The following is a 20,460-nucleotide window of genomic DNA, read 5'->3' as shown; positions in this document are numbered from 1 at the left end:
GGGGCATCCACAACTTCTCTGGGCAATTTATTCCAAAGTCTTACCACCCTCACACTGAAGAATTTCTTCCTAAGATCTAATCTAAATCTGTTCTCCTTCAACTTAAACCCATTTCCCCTTGTCCTATCAGTGGACACTCTTGTAAAAAGTCCCTCCCCAGCCTTCCTGTAGGTTCCCTTCAGGTATTGGAAGGCAGCTATTAGGTCCCCCCCAAGTCTTCTCTTTTCAAGGCTGAAAGTTAAATCAATTAAATTCTCCCTCTAAATGCTTTAACAGATTATAGCAACTTTCACTGATGTTTCTGCTACTGTTTTAAGCAAGTGCAATATCCTCTGCTCATGGGATGTTTGCTTATGGGTGGTAGTTTAGAATGAACCAGCTTCTTGCCTTAGTAAGGAAATGCAAGTACAAAGCAGGCAATAACTTTCTTTGGATCAGGACTCACCCTGCAATACATGTCACAAAGATCATGTAGATGATGGGCACAGGTCTGAGACTTCAGGCAAGACAGTGGTATCTCTCTATAGATTGAAATTCCAGATCAATAAAGTGAGAATAATCATTGTTTAGATGGCAGATTTTATGGTACACATATGGTACATACTGCATCTGCCTTGGCAGCACTAGGATCTTATTTGTGCTTCTGTATTTTGTTGTAATACAGTGAGGAAACTCTGTTGATACTGGTGTAAAACTTGCCATGCATACCCCGGGAACAGAAAGACAAGGAACTAGCTCTGCTGAGCAGTCGGTGCAGTACAGAAAAGCAGACTTTTCCTTTGTGGTTTGCTGCCCCCTTACCTGTTTGTAAACCTGCCAGGAGCCTGTGCCACCTGGTGGACACCAAGGAGGGAGCACTGAGCTGCACTGGAGTGAAACAAATGTTTGCTGAAAGCACAAATACTGCCCTGGGTCCCAGGTGTCCAACCCAGCCCACTCTGATCCTTTAAGACAGAATGCAAGAGCAGTGAGGGCTGAACATCCCAGCTGGAGAAGTGCGAGTGGGATTGGAGATATGCTGGTATGAACTTTTAAAAGTAGCAATGTGGAGAAGATGGCTCCATATGCCTTCAAGGTGAACTGTTTTGTAGTAAAAATTAACATGCCTCATCCCACACAGTTGTGCCCGGTTGTATGCACAACACGGTCACAGTTTAGCGACCAAAGCCCTCCAAGCCCAGGAAGGGACAGGAGTCTTATCAGCAGGCAGTCCTGCATTTTTTGGTTGGGTTTGAACTGTCCCAGTTGCCAGGGAAGCTTTGATTCATTCCAGCTTCATTCACAGCAGTGGATGTTAGCTTTTAGAGAATCTTCCTTTTCAACCAAATGACGTCAAAATTGCCAAAAAATTGCTGGTTTGCTTTTTTAACCAATGTGAATTAGAATTTTCAAAAGCATTGAAGGAACCACGAAACCTAGGTCCTAGTCTTCTGGGTAGCATATTTTAAAGTTTCTCTGGGTGGTTTTATTTTTAAACTGAATTTCCTTGAGCTTTCAGCAGTAAAATTTCAGCCTGAGGGATGCAGACACTTACATAGCTGAACTGTTTCCATATTTTATTTTTTTTTTTCTGGTTCTGATAGGATTAATGTGAGCAAGGAGAGAGCGACTTCTTCCTCCCAGGACAGCAGGCCTGGGAAGGAGCTGAGCTGTAGAGGTCACCCTTCTCCCTCATTGCTCCCAAAAGTGGGAATAGGGATACTATTGATCACATTTAGCTTTAGATACCTGCAAAAGCAGGTCTATCCTCTAAGATTTCCCTTATAGTGAATGGAGAGAAACAGACTTCTGTAAAGTGTGTGTAATATGATCTATTTTAGATTATTATCTGGAGAAGAAAAAATACATCTTATCATCTTTCTCTACATTGGGCATAAAGGCAGCGTAAGGTGAGTAGTTCGGATGAGAGTTACAGTGCTGCCAGACCAGTCTGTGTTCCTGCTGTAAGCCTGCAGCTAGGAGTGCCGGTCAGAAGCAGCATAAAACTTTTGTGAGAAGGCTATTGTGGAGATGAAGCCCCCCAGAATTAAAAAAAAATAAACCCAAGACTTTTAGCATTTCTGAGGAAGTAATTTGTAGGGTCTGAAGATGCAGACTGTATCCATTGTTATTTTGTTGTCACTAATAAAACTCTCTTTTGCCTACACCCTCCAAATTGTGATGACCTAACCAGCATTTTTTCAACACTAACATAGAATGCTTCAGAAGCATGTGTTCTCATGGGAAAACCATGAATCTCATCACAGAAGACCAGTGATCTCCTCCAATCCATTATTTTCTTTTATCGCAACAGCACGCCAACATTTCCTCAAATCATTGGAAGTACTGATCCGCTGCACGCGTTCAACCCAAGCACGAGCCAGCGTAGGTGCTGGATACTCCCTCGAGCACTGCTGGATGTGTAGCATATATCACACCACTGCTTTTGAACGTAACTATTGCAGATGAATTTTACTGTGCAGTTCCCAAGGCAACATGCCATTCACAAGTGGGTTTTCCTGAAATAGCCTGTCATGGGAATCTGGTGCCCTCACCTCCCTGTTCTCCTCTGTGGGCTGGGCTCCCCGGCAGGCTTCATTCTTCATTTTGCAATGTGATGTGGGGTGGTGGTTCAGCCAGAAAACACCACAGGGACAGGACTGGCAGCCCGCCAGGGAGCTGTGCCAAAAAGAGAACGAGGGTATGAGGCATCTGCACTAGGACTTATTAATGAGCAGTGGCCACTGCATGTGGATGCAGTTCAAAGCAGAGTGGAACTGAAAATTTATAGTTTGGTCAGGCTTGACGGATCAAACAATATTAATTTTAACCGTGCTTAGAATAAAATATTTTGCTTCATTTTTTCCACTGGGAAATAATGCTGGGAGGGGAGAGATTGTCTGGCAAGACAGACGTTTCCCCTCAGAAAATGCTGATTTTACAAGAACTCTTTTTTATCTGTGAAGAAATGAGATTCTGACATAAAGATCCTTACTATATCTAGAAGTTAGAGTCAAAATGCTACACAGCTGTCCAGGTCTCAGGCTGTGGGGAGTGCCTGAGCCTCTCCATGGTAAGTGGTGAGAACACCTGTGTGAGGTGCAACCAGGTGGAAGATCTGCTTATCATGGTTGCAGAGCTGTGGGAGGAAGTAGAAAGGCTGAGAAGTATCAAGGAGTCTGAGAAAGAGAAAGATTGGAGGTGTCGGGTGAAGGTCCCATATGCTGGGCTGACCCTGCTCTGAGGGAAGCCTGCTGCCTCCTTGGAGCCTGGGTTAAAGACATCGCTAGGAAACTTCCCAGCCTGGTACAGTCCATGGACTACTACCCTTTACTGCTCTTCCATGTGGTTGGAGTTGAAACTGAAACAAGGAGTCCACGGTCGATCAAGAGGGATTTCAGGACCCTGGGACAGCTGGTAAGAGGATCTGGGGCACAGGTAATCTTTTCATCCATCCTTCCAGTTGCGAGCAATGACACTGGAAGAAGCAAGTGCATTCAGTCGATTAATAAGTGGCTCTGTGGCTGGTGTCATTGCCACAATTTTGGCTTTTTTGATAATGGCATGGGCCACATGGCACCAGGCCTACTGGCACCAGACAGGACTGGTCTTTTTCAGAGAGGAACAAGGGTCTTAGCTCAACAGCTGGCAGGGCTCATTGACTGGGCTTTAAACTAGATTCGAAGGGGGAGGGGGGGTAATATCAAGAATGATAAAGATATGCTGGAAGTACCTGAAGAACAGCAGAAAGGAATTCCAGCCACTCCAGCCAGGAAGTCAGATTCATCTGGGGCCCAACTTAAATGCCTTTATGCCAATGCGCGCAGCATGGGGAACAAGAAAGAGCAGTTAGAAGTGTGTGCGCGCCTGTTGGGATATGATCTTATTGGCATTGCAGAGACGTGGTGGGATGAATCCTATGACTGGAGTGTCAGAATAGAAGGGTACAGGCTCTTTAGGAAGGATAGGCCAGGGAGAAGAGGAGGAGGGGTTGCCCTCTATGTCAAAGACCAGCTGGAGTGCATGGAGCTGCACCTGGGGACAGATGAGGTGCCAACTGAGATCCTATGGGTCAGGATTAAAGGGAGAGAAGGGACAGGGGACATAGTAGTAGGGGTCTGCTACAGGCCACCTGACCAGGAGGACTGGGTGGGTGAGGCCCTCTACAGACAGATAGGAGCTGCCTCACGTTCACGAGCCCTGGTCCTCATGGGGTACTTCAACCATCTTGATATCTATTGGAAGGACAACACAGCAGGGCATAGGCAATCCAGGAGGTTCCTGGAATGCATGGATGATAACTTCCTTCTCCAAGAGACAGAGGAACCAACGAGGAGAGGTGCTTTGTTGGACCTTGTTCTCACCGACAAAGAAGGGCTAGTGGGGAATGTGACGCTCAAGGAGAGCCTTGGCTGCAGTGATCATGAAATGGTGGAATTCAAGATACTTAGGGAAGCAAGGAGGGTGCACAGCAGGCTCACTACCCTGGATTTCAGGAGAGCAGACTTTGGCCTCTTCAGGGATCTCCTTGCTAGAGTACAATGGGATGAAGCCCTGAAGGGAAGAGGGGCACAAGAAAGCTGGTTAATATTCAAGGATCACCTCCTCCAAGCTCAGGAGCGGTGCATCCCAACAAAGAGAAAGTCAGGTAGGAACACCAGGAGGCCTGCATGGATGAACAAGGAGCTCCTGGACCAACTCAGGCACAAAAAGAAGGCCTATAGAGGGTGGAAGCAAGGACAGGTAGCCTGGGAAGAACACAGAGTGATTGTCCAAGCAACCAGAAATCAGGTTAGGAAAGCTAAAGCTCTGATAGAGTTAAATCTGGCCAGGGACATCAAGGGCAACAAGAAAAACTTCTATAGATATGTCAGTGATAAAAAGAGATCTAGGGAAAATGTAGGCCCTCTCCAGAAGGTAACGGGGGAGCTGTCTACCCGGGATATGGAGAAGGCTGAGGTTCTCAATGACTTCTTTGCCTCAGTCTTCACTGGCAAGAGCTCCAGCTACACAGTCCAAGTCACGGAAGGCAAAGGCAGGGACTGTGAGAAGGAAGAACCGCCCACGGTAGGAGAAGATCAGGTTCGAGACCATCTAAAGAACCTGAAGGTGGACAAGTCCATGGGACCTGATGAGGTGCATCCGCGGGTCCTGAGGGAACTGGCAGATGAAGTTGCTGAGCCACTATCCATCATATTTCAGAAGTCGTGGCAATCTGGTGAAGTTCCCACTGACTGGAAAAGGGGAAACATAGCCCCCATCTTTAAAAAGCGGAAAAAAGAAGACCCAGGGAACTACAGGCCAGTCAGTCTCACCTCTGTGCCAGGCAAGATCATGGAGCAGATCCTCCTGGCGAGTGTGCTAAGGCACATGGAAAATAAGGAGGTGATTGGTGACAGCCGACATGCCTTCACTAAGGGCAAATCCTGCCTGACTAATTTGGTGGCCTTCTATGATGAGGTTACAGCATTGATGGACAGAGGAAGAGCAACTGACATCGTCTACCTGGACTTATCCAAAGCGTTTGATACTGTCCCACCTGACATCCTTGTCTCTAAACTGGAAAGACATGATTTTGATGGATGGACCACTCGATGGATAAGGAATTGGCTGGATGGTCGCACTCAAAGAGTTGTGGTCAACGGTTCAATGTCCAAGTGGAGGCCAGTGACGAGTGATGTTCCTCAGGAGTCAGTACTGGGACCAGTGCTATTTAACATCTTTGTTGGCGACATGGACAGTGGGATCGAGTGCACCCTCAGCAAGTTTGCAGATGACACCAAGTTGTGTGGTGTTGTGGGCACGCTGGAGGGAAGGGATGCCATCCAGAGGGACCTTGACAAGCTGGAGAGATGGGCCTGTGAGAACCTCATGAAGTTCAACAAGGCCAAGTGCAAAGTCCTGCACGTGGGTCGGGGCAATCCCAAGCACAAGTACAGGCTGGGTGGAGAACAGATTGAGAGCAGCCCTGAGGAGAAGCACTTGAGAGTGCTGGTTGATGAGAAGCTCAACATGAGCCGGCAACATGCACCGGCAGCCCAGAAAGCCAACCGTGTCCTGGGCTGCATCAAAAGGAGCGTGGCCAGCAGGACAAGGGAGGGAATTCTGCCCCTCTACTCAACTCTCGTGAGACCCCACCTGGAATACTGTGTTCAGCTCTGGAGTCCCCTGCACAAGAAGGACATGGAGATGCTGGAGTGGGTCCAGAGGAGGCCACGAAGATGATGCGAGGGCTGGAACACCTCTGCTATGAAGACAGGCTGAGAGAGTTGGGGCTGTTCAGCCTGGAGAAGAGAAGGCTCTGGGGTGATCTTATTGCAGCCTTCCAGTACTTAACGGGCCTACAGGAAAGCTGGAGAGGGACTTTGGACAAGGACATGTACTGATAGGGCAAGGGGCAATGGCTTTAAACTGAAAGAGGGCAGATTTAGATTAGATAGAAGGAAGAAATTTTTCACTCTGAGGATGGTGAGGCACTGGCACAGGTTGCCCAGAGAAGCTGTGGCTGCCCCATCCCTGGCAGAGTTCAAGGCCAGGTTGGATGAGGCTTTGGGCAACCTGGTGTAGTGGAAGGTGTCCCTGCCTATGGCAGGGGGGTTGGAACTAGATGATCTTTGAGGTCCCTTCCAACCCAAACCATTCTATGATTCTATGTTTAAAGTGAATTGTTAGCTGTAAAAACAGATAGGAATAAAAAGCATTTTTAAGGATATGCATGGTGAACAGGGATTAGCCCATCATGTCAGGTTGTAAAAGCAGGCAGCATTTCTCTAGCTGGTGGCCTGCATTTCAGGTTGTCAGAGATCAAGTAATTTCATCCCATGGCCCCTCTGTCACAGTCTGTTGTGTACTGTGAGCATGAAAAGAGCTGTGTGAAGTGTTCTGTTCAAACCATATTTTCCACAGAAATGTATGTTTTCATCAAGTAGAAGTTTTCCAGAACAAATATAAATTTTCAATTAAAATCAAATTTTCGTAATAGAAGTTTGGACACCTCTCTCATTTCTTCTCCCTCTCCCCAGTGGTTTTCAGCTTGGACAATCGAAACATTGCAGCCAAAAGATCCTCAAATAGTTTTTACTTTTCAGACATTTAGTTTTAAGAATGCCTCCAAAGGTTGTGAAGAAAAGCGTCTCAAAAAATAACAAAACCTTTTTCTGTTCTCTGTTGTCAAAATCATTGCTAGGAAATTTATAAACAGCTCTAAATACATAGTCATGGGACCACTAGACTTCTTGCTCCAAGGACAACATCTGCCCAGCTTCCCCGGAAGCTCTTTTGTGGCTCCCAGACATGCAGCTCCTCTCTGTTTCTCTTAGTAATCGAAGGTAGAGCTGAGCATGCTTAGTGCTGTTAGCAGAATAGCAGGAAACCTGCAAACGGCACATTAAGTCTCACCTTTCCTGGTGAGAAGCTGTATCTGAACCTCATCTTCAAAACCTCACCTCACCCATGTACCCACATGAGCAACCACAAAGTGTTCCTCCTTTGCACTCAAGACCATGTGTGGCATCCAATTATTATTACCCAGCTGGCTTGAATTGAAACTGAATGTAATTAACTAATTAACTAAGGTTTAGACCCTGCCTACAAAAGGTGGGCCATTGCCTCCTGGCTGTGGAAGATGCAATGACATCCTTGGAGCTGCAGCCCAGGCTGGTGAGCAACAACCATGGGCTTTACCTCCCTTTTGGCTTCGTTGCACTCTTCCCCTGAACCTCAGCAAAAAAATCACTGGTCTGCCACCACCTTTATTCCAGCTGAGCTGGGCTTTACCTGTATGGATGTTTTACTGCCTTCAAGAGGAATTACTTGCATGATGACAGCAGAGAGGGAGAGTAGAAAGCGCCACAACAGCATTTTTGTAGGATAGCTGCCTTCAGTGGTCATTCTCTCCAGCTATCAAGAATAGAGCCTATCTACAGCTCCCCATCCGCTTCTGCCGCTTACTGCAGGGACTTAATAATGAGACACTACATGTTTTAGCCTAAATGAATTAAAAACTTCCATATAAGAGTAAGCTTTGGAACTCGCTGCAACATGAGACAAGAAAACCCAGCTAGAACTGGAGAAGAATGGACAGTGATCTGGATTTGTACTGCAAGGATGATAACACTTAGCTGGGTTCTTACTGCTCTGATCTTGGAGTTTTTTGGCATAGGGATGGATTTTGCTTCTGTCACTGCAGTCCTGCGCATTCAGTCAAAGATTTTGGCAGGACTCCTCCCTGGGAAGTAGTTGGCCTGAGGGGCTGGAAAGCTCCTTGGTCCCTTCTGTCATGCCTGAGCCATTGTTTAAGAGTTGGGAGGAGCTTCTGGTATTAAACCACTCTGACATCTGTAGTGTCAGCACACTCACTCTGGGACCAGGGCGTGCCAGCATTTTACCATTTCATTGCTAGGCTAAAGGAGGATGCTATTCAAACAACTCAAGATGAAATGGGGCAGCACAAGAGGCACGTGGTTTTCTGACTGCAGCAGGCAGCTCTTGGAGTGAGGCAGAGCAGAGGGAGGATTTTTCATGGGATTATTCATACCTATAGAACACTCAAAGAGTCCCCTTTACCATTTCCCAGCAGAGAGGATTTTGTGGACTTGGTGAGACAAGAATGAAGGACATGGAGCTGCTGGAGCAGGTCCAGAGGAGGCCACGAAGATGATGCGAGGGCTGGAACACCTCTGCTATGAAGACAGGCTGAGAGAGTTGGAGCTGTTCAGCCTGGAGAAGAGAAGGCTCTGGGGTGATCTTATAGCAGCCTGCCAGTACTTAACGGGCCTACAGGAAAGCTGGAGAGGGACTTTTTACAAGGGTGTGTAGTGATAGGACAAGGGGCAATGGCTTTAAACTGAAAGAGGGAGATTTAGATTAGATATAAGGAAGAAATTTTTCACTCTGAGGATGGTGAGGCACTGGATCAGGTTGCCCAGAGAAGCTGTGGCTGCCCCATCTCTGGAAGTGTTCAAGGTCAGGTTGGATGAGGCTTTGAGCAACCTGGTGTAGTGGAGGGTTTCCCTGCCCATGGCAGGGGGGTTGGACCTAGATGATCTTTGAGGTCCCTTCCAACCCAAACCATTCTATGAAGGTGCTGCAGGATGCTTGCAAGAGGAACCATAACTGTTTCACATCAGCGCCGTCTGTCAAACCCAAGCATGATCAGAGAGATTACGTTCTTCCTCTTCTTATTTTCTTACAAAACTCTTTCTGTCTTCACTGCACCTCTCCTCACCTTCTTGACTTTCACAGACTCAGACCACACTTTCTGCTCAGCAGAAATGCACTCATTACTCTATATTCGAGTAATGACCTGAGGCTCAACTGTACCTTTTGCGTACAGGTGTCTCCTGAGAGTGTGTCACATTCTCAAAAAATTACTTAAGGATAGATGTTTAAAGGAACAGATACTTTAAGATCCTCTTGATGTGGGAGCTGAGGCCTGAAGTTTCATTTATGGTTCTGCAGTTTTCCCCTTGAAGTCAAAGCATGAAATTATAGCACACCATCTAAATAAATTAGCATATACGTGCCATTACTGAAGTTTGTACATGTGTGTGCTCATGCTGACATGGAGTAGGAATTTCATTGCAGGCTTTATGGTCACTGAAAATGAGAACCATCAGAACAGTTGCATGGAGAATGGTCAAAGATCCTAGACAAAAGAGTTTGATGATAAACATCCCAACACTGAAACATCAGTATTTGTGACACTTACTAGAGGAAAATGACAGCAGACATTCATTGTAGCAGCTCTATATATGTGGGATAACAGCTCTTCAAAACTGCACAAATGAGACTAAACAGGGCAGGGAAAAAAAATCAGACAGCAGAAGCTGTTATCCAAGGTTACTAAGAACACTGTGGATTAAACCAGTTTTTGACTTCCTTTCCTCTTTAATACCAAAGGCTAGATTTTCGAAGGGAGCCAACTGTGAAAATGAAATTGATAAACTTTTTGTTCATGACAGATGAAACTTGGGAGTGTGGGTGCAGAGCTGTTCTGCAAACCTTTTCCCTGTTTGTGGCTGAGAGCATTGCTGTTCTGAAAACTGGCCCCATCTGTGTAGGAGGTACGGCACAAAAAGCTGGTCCTGAGCACTTCCAATACGACAGCTGTATGGGAGAAAGGATGCTGCTGTGGTTAAGGTATAAACCTGGCATGCAGTAATTTCGATGCATTATGTGATCTAAATCAAGCAAGTTAGTCTCTGCTTGACTTAGTTTCGTATTACTATCGTTTGATCTGCCTGATTTCCCAGAATCTTTACCAGTTCTCGCATGTATTTAGATTTATAGAACTGCAATAGAAATAAAAACAATAAGCTTATAGACAGTAAGTATTCTTCTTCCTGTGTTCAGGCACACACACAATACAGTACTGGAATTGATAAAAGAAGAATCTGCATGAATAAGAGGATTTTTTTAAGATTACTTTGTGGATTTTTACATGAAAATAGTATAAATACTATTCCAAATCAGTGATATCTCCCCATGGTTCACTTAAATCCTTCCTACACTTCTCATTTGAATACCCTATAGAAATTGTCAAGTATTTTTCTACATTACTGGGATGTTAGTGCTACAACACAGAGCCAAATTCTACTTCCTCTTGCAGCAAAAAAGAATTAAGATTCGCCCAAGATTTTGAGTTAGCTGGAAAGTGGGGACCTGAACCTGGAGCTCTGACTGCTCTCTCAGACAGGGCTCTAGCATAGCAGGTGACTGCATGAATATCCCCGATGTATGTTCATAAGTCAGTGCCAGCATTCATCCACTTCTGACCTGAGATTTATATCATTTAGCACGTCTTTCAAATGCTAAGCCGTTGAGTTTACCTACTTAGATATTTTACTGCTATATCACCAATAATTGTATTTGAAAGCCCTGAATAGAAGGATTTGGGGGTGTTGGTGGATGAGAAGCTCAACATGAGCCAGCAATGTGCACTGGCAGCCCAGAAAGCCAACCGTGTCCTGGGCTGCATCCAAAGCAGTGTGAGCAGCAGGTCGAGGGAGGGGATTCTGCCCCTCTGCTCTGCTCTCGTGAGACCCCCCTGCAGTGCTGCGTTCATCTCTGGGGTCCCCAACACAAGAAGGACACGGAGCTGTTGGAGCGGGTCCAGAGGAGGCGACGAAGATGATCTGAGGGCTGGAACACCTCTGCTCTGGAGACAGGCTGAGAGAGTTGGGGCTGTTCAGCCTGGAGAAGAGAAGGCTCCAGGGAGACCTTCCAGCACCTTCCAGTACCTAAAGGGCCTACAGGAAAGCTGGAGAGGGACTTTTGACAACGGTGTGTATCATAGAATCATAGAATCATAGAATGGCATAGGCTGGAAGGGACCTCAGAGATCATCTAATCCAACCTCCCTGTCATGGGCAGGGACGCCTCTCAACTAGACCGGGCTACTCAAGGCTCCGTCCAACCTAGCCTTGAACACCTCCAGGGAGGGGGCATCCACAAGCTCTCTGGGCAATTTATTCCAAAGTCTCACCACCCTCGTACTGAAGAATTTCTTCCTAAGATCTAATCTAAATCTGTTCTCCTCCAACTTAAACCCGTTTCCCCTTGTCCTATCAGTGGACACTCTTGTAAAAAGTCCCTCCCCAGCCTTCCTGTAGGTTCCCTTCAGGTATTGGAAGGCAGCTATTAGGTCCCCCCAAAGTCTTCTCTTTTCAAGGCTGAACAATCCCAGCTCCCACAGCCTGTCCTCGTAGCAGAGGTGCTCCAGCCCCTGGATCATCTTTGTGGCCCTCCTCTGAACACGCTCCAACAAATCTATGTCTCTCTTATGGTGGGGACACCAGAACTGGACACAGTATTCGAGGTGGGGTCTCACAAGAGCAGAGTAAAGGGGGAGAATCACCTCTCTTGACCTGCTGACCACGCTTCTCTTGGTACATCCCAGGATGTGGTTGACCTTCTGGGCCGCATGAGCACACTGCCAGCTCATGTTGAGCTTCTCAACTATAAACACCCCCAAATCCTTCTCTTCAGGGCTACTCTCAACCCACTGTGTGCCCAGTTTGTATTTGTGCCTAGGATTGGCCGGACCCAGGTGAAGGACCTTGCATTTTGACTTGTTGAAGCTCATGCAGTTTGCACTGGCGCATCTGGAACAGGTTGCCCAGAGAGGTGGTGGATGCTCCATCCCTGGAGACGTTCAAGGCCAGGTTGGATGAGGCCCTGAGCAACCTGATCTAGTTGGAAATATCCCTGTTCCTTGCAGGGGGGTTGGACTAGATGACCTTTGAAGGTCCCTTCCAGCCCTAACGATTCTATGATTCTATGATTTCTCAAGCCTATCAAGGTCCCTCTGGATGGGGACTCACTCTCACTCCCTCAAGTGAGTCCACAGCACCACACAGCTTGGTGTCATCGGCAAACTTACTGAGGGTGCACTCAATGCCGTCATCCATGTTGCTGACAAAGATGTTGAACAGCACTGGACCCAGAACAGACCCCTGAGGGACACCGCTTGACACTGGTCTCCATGTAGACATCGCACCATTGACCACAACTCTTTGAGTGCGACCATCCAGCCAGTTCTTTATCCACTGAGTGGTCCATCTGTCAAATCCGTGTCTCACCATTTTAGAGACAAGGATGTCATGTGGGACAGTGTCAAATGCCTTGCACAAGTCCAGGAAAATGACATCCGTTGCTTTACCCAGCGCTGTAGCTTTGTCGTAGAAGGTCACTAAATTAGTCAGGCACGACTTTCCCCTAGTGAAGCCATGTTGGCTGTCACCAACCACTTGGTTATTTTTTATGTGCCTTAGTACAGCTACCAGGAGAATCTGTTCCATGATTTTACCTGGCACAGAGGTAATGCTGACTGGTCTGTAGTTTCCCGGGTTGTCCTTGGTCCCTTTTTTAAAGATGGGGGTTATGTTTGCCCTTTTCCAATCTGTAGGAACCTCACCAGACTGCCAGGACCTCTCAAATATGATGGCTAGTGGCCTAGCAACTTCAGCCGCCAGTTCCTTCAGGACCTGTGGATGTATCTCATCAGGTCCCATGTAGTGATAGGAGAAGGGGCAATGGCTTTAAATTGAAAGAGGGGAGATTTCGATGAGATCTAAGGAAGAAATTCTTCACTGTCAGGGTGATGAAGCACTGGACCAGGTTGCCCAGAGAAGTTGTGGCTGCCCCATCCCTGGCAGTGTTCAAGGCCAGGTTGGATGAGGCTTTGAGCAACCTGGTGTAGTGGTAGATGTCCCTGCCCATGGCAAGGGGGTTGGAATTACATAATCTTGAAGGTCTCTTCCAACCCAAACCATTCTATGATTCTATGATTCTATAAAATATCCTGCCTCATTCCGTGCAGCATGTCAATAAACAGGAAATACAGACCTTTTTATTACTTGCATTAAGGCGGTTTATTAACCAGTTCATGCAGCTCAACACAGCAAACAGGGTTTTAATAAATGAGTAGGGGTGTATGTCGGGAAACGTATAGGTTTTCTCACAAAAATTAAATCACAGACATCAGGGAGATCCCAGGAGTTTACATTCACCATAGTTATGGGGTTGAAAGGACTAGAAGGTTTCCATTTTGGATAGGTAATAACTATTTTATGAACAGTGCAAACAAAAGTACTGTGTGCATGAAAACACAGACCTGCACACAAGCATCTTGTGTTTCTGTGTATATAGGCACACACATGAAATGTTCTCTGCACATGCCAGGGCATCAACATGCCTGACAACTTCTGCACACGCACAAAGTGCCACAGAGATGTTATTCTGCAGTTTGAAGGGTTGAAAACAAAGTGCAGGAAGGAAAAATGAAGATTAGACTTGTTCTGACTGTAAGTCATATTGTCCTCTGGAAACTGTTCAAAAGGAACATTTACATCCTCCTTCCATTGACTCACTGGGAAGAATGACCACTACAAATTCCCATCACTTAATTCCCTCTTCATTTGAACTCTACCTATGAAACCTATTTTCCCTTACATTGGTCTTCTAGAGTCTGACTGCTAAGGCATCCTGATCCCACTGACAGCAGGAGAACTTTGGAAGCTGTATCCTTCTTCTCCATCAGTGGTGAGATCTCATTTCCATCTTGTCAAGCTGGCTTTCTCCACCATCTTCTGGGCTTTGACCGCTGTGCAGAGGAGGGCAAAACAGACCAATATGGGAAGCAAATGGGGCCCCTTTCAGGACCATGGCCTTTGCTTGGTCTACTGCCAGTATATAGAGAGGCGAGGTTGAAAATCCCTAAATCATAGTGAAAAGAGCAGGAGGTCTTGATTAGGGGAAACTACAATCAAGTAGGGCAATTGATTTAGAAAATCTGATTAAGAAAATCTAGAGGGGAGATTTTTGTTAATTTCTAAAATCACATTAATGGAGACAAAATAGATGATTTTACATGAAACAGAGGATTAAAGATGGCAATGTGGAATTTAATATCACCTTTAAAATATGGTTCCTGTAGTTTATACTTGCCTTGGAATAGAATCTGAAATTTTCACTGTGCCAAAATCTTAACTGCACTTTTCTAAATTCCTAGCCCTCTCTGAGAGTACATTGTTCTGAGATTTTTATATTAGATCGTAAAAAGACTTCCTTATCTTCCACTTTCTGTATCTGAGCCCACATAATTTTTTGTGCTCCTACTCAGTACTTCTCTGAGCCTTCTCCACCTTTGCTATATCTTTGCAGCTCCTCCCAGTGTAAGTTTATTTGTGATTTTTACAAATATGCCAAAACAGCACTGGAGGTGTTAAAACAGGCTGCCCTAAATATCAAGTCTTCAGCTTCTGTGCAGTTTCTTTCTCTTTGCTGATTCTTTGCTGCTTTATATTTGGGAAAATAGATGCTGTACTAGGTGAGCTGCTAGCATGATTCAATACCTGTCGTCCTGTGTCTGTTTTTTAACCCATTTATGGTCCATAAAGCACTTTTTCCATCCTTGTTTCTTTTCATATCAGTTGAAGCACAAACACACAAAACATAGCGCTTTCTCCTTTTCCACTGACTGTATGATATGGTTTATCTTTTATTAATCATTGCAATTTTTTTCCATATCAGTACTTTTGGTTTGCTTTGTTAGAGTGTTTGCGTATCTACTAGTTCATTTTTCTATTAAAATGGCTGGAGGAAGACAATACATTTTGTGATTCCCTTATTAATTGCCACAAAGATCTCAGTTCTTTTTGAAGGTATGACATGCATAGGTGCAAAAAAGATCACTTCATTGCTTTCACCATCACATCTGTGTATATAAGCACCTGCACAGAAGTGGGACTAGAACGTCCTGGTTTATGAAGCCTTTCCACAATGTAGTTGTATACACATTTAGAAGAATGCTGGTGAAAAATTTTAACATACTTAAACAATTGCACTGGTGCAAATATTACACCTAAACCTGGTATCAGAGTTGATAAAGGACCAAGTCATCCTTGCTTTAAACCATTAATTAAGCCAGTTTGCTTATTAATCATAGAATCACAAAATGGTTTGAATTCAAAGTGACCTCAAAGATCATCTAGTTCCAACCCCCCTGCCATGGGCAGGGACACCTTCCACTACACCAGGTTGCTCAAAGCCTCATTCAACCTGGCTTTGAACATCTCCAGGGATGGGGCAACCACAACTTCTCTGGGCAACCTGGTCCAGTGCCTCACCACCCTCAGAGTGAAAAATTTCTTCCTTCTATCTAATCTAAATCTCCCCTCTTTCAATTTAAAGCCATTGCCCCATGTCCTGTCACTACACACCCTTGTCCAAAGTCCCTCTCCAGCTTTCTTGTAGCCCCTTTAGGTACTGGAAGGCGGCTAGAAGGTCTCCCCAGAGCCTTCTCTTCTCCAGGCTGAACAGCCCCAACTCTCTCAGCCTGTCTCCAGAGCAGAGGTGCTCCAGCCCTCACATCATCTTCATGACCCTTCTCTGGACACGCTCCAGCATCTCCATGTCCTTCTGATGTTGGGGACCCCAGAGCTGAATGCAGCACTGCAGGGGGGGGGTCTCACGAGAGCAGAGCAGAGAGGTAGAATCTCCCCTTTCGACCTGCTGCCCACGTTGCTTTGGATGCAGCCCAGGGTACATTTCTTTCTTTTTAAAGGAGAAAATAACAATGCTGCTTCCCAGTCTGGAAATTAGAGCCTGCCCTTGCTAGCATTTCCCACATAGGTACTTGCTGTTGTTCTTGCTTGCAAATAAAACCATTAATTTCTGTAAGATTTGCTACAGTGGAACATACTGTGTTAAAACTGGATATGAGTAGGACATTGCCATGTAGCAATGAAGCAAACTCACAAAAGATTAGATTAACTGTATATTTCCAGAAAGTACTGCTCTGGGGAACTCAAAAGGCAGAGAGATACCTAAGAGAGAGAGGGATATCCACGTACTTCCCCATGCCTAGGCAGGATTTCCTTTAGGAACTTTAGGGAACTTTAGGTTCAGGGCTCTTGACTGTCATTCCAGCCTATTTCCCAAAATTTGCTGATGCATGGCCAAAATCAATTTCTTAAGTTTGTCCAGGATGACATGGTACACTGATGCTGTAGGTCTGGGGAGGGAACTGATTCTCCATCAACTGTTACACCACATCCCTATTTACATCATGCCAAAGGATGTGGCAACTGCTTACATCTCTGACTTGACCGTGCGTTACACCCACATTATACTCATTTGCCCCAGGATTAAATGACTTGAGTTGGATGGAAATTTTCCTACAGAAGAGTTTTCCATCCAGAAATGCTGAGTAGAATGAATTGAAATGTTCAGTGAAAGGTTTTGATTCCGTCAATGCTTTCAATGGAAACAAAGCAAGCCTTGGCCATGCTGTCTGATGGGCGAGCCTGCCTCCACTCCTGCCAGCTCACCCATCTGCCTACACACCTCTGGACTTTCTGGCTCTGTGGCTGCAAGATTTCCCAGCTGACTGGCTCATGGAGGACAAGACACCAGTTAGGTACCAGCTTTCACAGCTCGCTCTCTGCATGGGGGCAGTTCTGTGACCACACACTCTTGACGCTCTGTACTTGTCAGCAGGGCATGTTTTGTGCAACAGAAGGTGATGTCCATTCGTCTGTATTGATAAGATAACTTCTAGCTCCAGGTGCAAGCTCTGAAAATAAAGCAGAGGGAGGTGTTTTTCCCCCGTTTCACTCTACCTGCTCACAACTGCCACCCACAGTGTGTCCCCTAATGCTTTAGTCCTTTCTGTCCTTCCTGCACAACCCCATTCCTCCTAACCAAAATGGTCTCTGCAGCCAAGTTTAGGGTTTCAACAATGAGGGCAAGGACCACCAGCCAAGCTCAGCCTCAGGCCAAATGTGCCTTAGCCTTGCCTTTCTTTCCTGCACCATGTCAAGCCCACCTCTGTGTCTGAATCTGCAAATTATATATTCTGGTTTTGATGCAAGATGCAGGTGGTGTCCCAACAGGAAAAATCTGCAGCCTTCGGACTGACCGTGAGACCACTGGTGCCCTATCTCTAGGACAGCTGGAATTAAAATCACTCTGCAGACAAGCACATGCATGTACAAGCTTTAGGAGGAACACAGCCAAGCCCTGAACGATGGGAGTGCTTGGGAGGACACAAAACTACCACATTGATTAGTTTATTGGAAGAACGCTGTGAGTAATATTAGTAGTGCACCTTCTGGGCCCGCGGTGGGTGGTTTCGTTCTGGAGAAGCAGTCACTGCACAGCTGTGATCCCTCGGGGACCGAGGTGCAGAAGGACTCTGCTGGAGGGTAGGACCTTGCAGGAGATGTGCTCAGGCTTTGGTCTGCAATGGGAAGCACATATGAAGACCCCTCCAGCCCATGAAGGCCAGAATACAAGTTCCTTCAGCCGCAGCAGTGCTCTCTGCAGCGACGCTTTGCTGGCGGAAGGAAAGTGCTCTCATTTCTCTGCCAGCTCCATTGCTCTTCCCAGAGACTGCTGCCCTCGGCACAACCAGGATGTGCTGAATGTACCTACAGAGGCCTATATTTTACCTTCTTTCAACATTCGTGACAAAATCTGATTTTAAAAAAGGACAGAAATTAATCAAATGCCATTTTAGTTTTTAAAGTTTCTTTCTGGAGCTGTTTTCTCTTTTGCTGCGCAGACAATGTAGCAGACAGCCCAATGCCCCAGTCAGGCTACACAAGAAAAAAACCAGTCCCTTTACAGCAAAAGCAACAACAAACTGGCTGGTTACTTAATAGATTAATTTAATAGTAAAACATATTTACTGAAGGGGTTGGTTATTTGACATTTCAACGTCCAGTTACTCCGGACCATGATTTCTTTGTTCCGTGAGACCCTGCTTCACCCTGTCCCAGAGCTACAAGTGGAAGCACAGGCTGGAGGTCACAGACAGGGAGGACCTGTGAGTTGAGGAGGTGGGGAGGATGGGACATAAGAGGACCTCAGGTCAAGAGCCAAATTGCTGAGTACTCACAGCTCCTCCAGGCTTTGTGAACGAGGCTCTGAAACTGCCACCTTAGCAGAGCAGAAGTCTTGAAGAGGCAATGGGAACACCAGCCACCATACCATGACTTGCCTGTGCAGATGGAAGAGCGACGTCTTACATCAAAGCTGATTGCTTAAGGCCACAAAAATGAGCTGCTGAAACCACTTGTCACTGCTTGTGCTGTTCACTGGCAGCTGGGGACAAAAATAGCCTCTTCACGGCACGGTGCGTGTCCAGCACCTCTCTGCACCTCCCTGCAGTGCCTGACTCCGAGCTGCGGCAGGCTGGCAGGGTCCCAGAGCTTGTCCCCTCACCGCCGGCGTGCTCCCATCCTCAGATGGGATTATTTGAATTCGGAAGAGATGAGTGACACTGAATTTCCTACCGCTCCCCAACAGCCTCTCAGTCAGTACCAGCACCTCTCTTATTTTCCAAGATTTCTGTCACTGATGAAAAAAAACACTTGTGAAGACATGTTTAGAGTTTCCTCTGCCAGCACAGAGATTTCTATCTGACAGGCAAAACCAAGGTAACAGTCAAAAAACTAGAGATAAAAGAATAAAAGGCCTTTTGGCTCAGCCCAAATCTCACCTGCTCTACCAGATTTCTTGGTGGCAAAATAAGTAATTTCTTCCTGCTGTGAAAAGAGCATTTCTTTTCCTCAGCACTTGGATACTTGATAATACCGAAACCAGCTATCACTTGCAATCCTCTTGTCAGTGAAGAGCATCTAATTCTGCACCTAGGTTTGCATCTTCCAGTGCCTTGTACATCCTTTTTTCTTCATGTGCAATGGGTTGGCAGTAAAAGCCTCTACAATAAGACCCAGGTAATTCTGGGCCACTGCTGAGTGAGTACATCAATGTACAAAATCATAGAACTGGGTCAGAAGGAACCGCAAAGATTGTCTAGTGTGATGTGATGGCACTCTTTTGTGCTGGTGCATCATTTGGCTTGTTCAGCTTCTCTGAACTGTTAAGGCCTTTGAATATAAAAAGAAGACAGCATCTGGAGATGAAATTATGAAAACAGCAAAGGTGGATGGGAGCTTTTCTTCCAGGTCCCTGTGCAACCACTGACAAGTTGTATCCATGCCTTGTCTCACTTCCCTCTGCTGCAATTAGAAACAAGCTGATCTCCTATCATGGAGGGAGAGAAGGGGACAGTGTAGAATCTGTGATTCACCTGACTTCTATGAAGAAATCTGTGATTTTGAGGTGTATTTTATCAGGGCAGGACAAAAACGTCCTGTGACTTCATGGTTGCCAGACATTTTGTAAAAAGAAGGGTGATAGAGAGGGCCCAGAAGAGGGCCATGAAGATGATCCCAGAGCTGGAGCACCTCTCCTGTGAAGACAGGCTGAGAGAGTTGGGGTTGTTCAGCCTGGAGAAGAGAAGGCTCCGGTGAGACCTTCCAGCACCTTCCAGTACCTAAAGGGGCTACAAGAAAGCTGGAGAGGGGCTTTGTACACGGGCATGGAGTGACAGGACATGGGTTTAAACTGAAAGAAGGAAGATTTCGATGAGATCTAAGGAAAAAATTCTCCCCTCTGAGGATGGTGAGGCACTGGACCAGGTTGCCCAGAGAAGCTGTGGCTGCCCCATCCCTGGAAGTGTTCAAGGCCAGGCTGGATGAGGCTTTGAGCACCTGTTCTAGTGAAAGGTGTTGGAACTAGATGATCTTTAAGGTCCCTTCCAATCCAAACCATTCTATGATATGACAGTGAGCAGATCTGTGCCCTGCCCTTGCCGTGTCTCCAAGTTGCCAACAGCTGGAGCCATCCAGCAGGACAGAGATCTTGAAAATGCCAACCTGCCCTTTCCTCAAACGTGGAGCAGGTTTTAGTGCTGCAGTAGTTCACCTTAGCAAGGGCTGCATGGAGCCTACCAATGTTCTTCCCTAGGGCTGGTCCTCTCTCTCTGCCTAGTCTTTCTAGTTCTGTCTTCTTTGCTATACTGAAATACCTAAAACCCAAAAAGCAGCCAAAACTGAGCAGCTTAACTTCTGACCAGGCTCATGGGAGAGAGGACAGCCCAGCAGCAAAGCAGGAATCCTCCTGGCAGTG

Source organism: Tauraco erythrolophus, chromosome 28, assembly GCF_009769465.1.
Source record: "Tauraco erythrolophus isolate bTauEry1 chromosome 28, bTauEry1.pri, whole genome shotgun sequence".
NCBI classification, from domain to species: Eukaryota; Metazoa; Chordata; class Aves; order Musophagiformes; family Musophagidae; genus Tauraco; species Tauraco erythrolophus.
Note: the sequence above shows the minus strand (reverse complement) of the source record.